The sequence below is a fragment of the Colobus angolensis genome, unplaced genomic scaffold (genome assembly GCF_000951035.1).
Source record: "Colobus angolensis palliatus isolate OR3802 unplaced genomic scaffold, Cang.pa_1.0 Scaffold282, whole genome shotgun sequence".
NCBI lineage: Eukaryota > Metazoa > Chordata > Mammalia > Primates > Cercopithecidae > Colobus > Colobus angolensis.
Genome location: NW_012116066.1, coordinates 862,690 through 864,462, shown reverse-complemented (window position 1 = coordinate 864,462; position 1,773 = coordinate 862,690).

Sequence of the window (1,773 nt, the reverse complement as noted above, 5' to 3'; positions counted from 1 at the left end):
TAGTGTGGTGACTTATTTAAATTTTTTTAAAAAATCTTATTCTAGAGAATCTGATTCAGACATTTTACTTTGGCTTAAAATTCAGTTTCACTTTTGAGTGCAGAGTTTTTGTATTCCAAAAGAAACAAGTGGCAAAATTTCATGGAGACCCCACACCAAAAACCAAATACCAGCTTGTCCTGTTAAGACATAGTGAATTGAATTGCTTTTTTTGTGACTTGTCGAAGTTTTGCCTAAATCACAACTTTCTAAACTGTAAATGGCAGACCTCCACCTTGAAGTCTATAGCCAGGTTCTTAAGAAGTAGTGTTACTGAAGCCTTTGTCATTGCCAAGTACTAAGGAAGGGTTTTGGGTTTTTTTATGTTAATGAATTTTCTGATCAGGAAAGTATCAGGAATCCTTACAGTAGCAAAGTTAATTCACCTCATGTCAAAAGAAGAATAACAGATTTGCATATGGAGTTAGTTGTATAAACAAAGACAACCTATTAGTGTTTTGTCATTTTAATGTTAACATTGGCAGAGTTTTCTTACAAGAGATATACTCCCTGAACCAAAGAAATTTCAGTTTTTCATGTTATCAAACCACACTGCAGGTACTTGTGAGTTTTTTTAATGTGCTCTTTTTTTTCCCACTTGGTTTCATTCACCAAATGTTTGAGTGCCTGTTTTGTGCCATGTAACATGTTATGCCTTATGCTTTGGAGAGGGAGTAGGAGAGAGAAGTTGGGCCCACCTTTGCAGCCTGAAATCTCATGTACATGTGAAGATTAGGCTATTCATTTTGCAAAGTTAAACAGGCCAAGAGGAAAATATCTAGAGCAAGCTTGTCCAACCCATGGCCCACGGGCTGCATGCAGCCCAGGACAGCTTTTAATGTAGCTCAACACAAATTTGTAAACTTTCTTAAAACATGAGATTTTTTTCACAATTTTTTTTTTTTTTTTTTTTTTTTAGCTCATCAGCTCTCATTAAGTTAGTATATTTTATGTGTGGCCCAAGACACCCAGGGCTGAAGGAATTAGGTGAAATTCCATGGAGTCAATTTTGCTACCTCTTATTAGCACTGATAAAATGTGCTAAAGGGAGGATCATCTTAAATCTAAATATCATGATTTCAGTTTGTTCAAAATGAAAAGAAAACTATGGTCTTTAGTCCCATGAACTCTGACAATGTCAGTTTCCACAAAACGGGAAAACTGACATAGAAACGATATTAAAATTAGGCATCTGTATTTCCACAGAAAATGTTATTGTGGATGTGCAACATGCTAGCCAATACATGTGATAAATGAACAAATAATATTCACTATGATAATTTTATTTTTAATATATCTCACAATTGAATATGTATTACTTCTCTAACAATGCAAACGAGAAAAGAGATCAACAATAGCACAAAGCAGCATACTGTAAGTAGAAACTTTCCCCCAAAGGTGGACTTATCAGCATTTATTTAAAAATGAATATTTTAAACAATTTTGCAACAAGTAAAAATATGTTTATTTAGTTCTTATTTTCAAAATTACCAGGTTACATGGCTTTCTACCTGAGAAATTTAAACAAATTGAAAGCACATTGACATATTTTTAGTCTTTTTGCATTACTACCAGCAACCCGTACAAAGAAAAATATGAAAATACCTCAAGACAAAGATTAAAGTTCAGACCCTTAATAGGACATAGAAAAAGATATGAGAAAACACTTATTCACTACTTAGCACAACAAAGAATAGCAGTGTTCATTAAGAAGGTGGTTACAATATTTTAGTT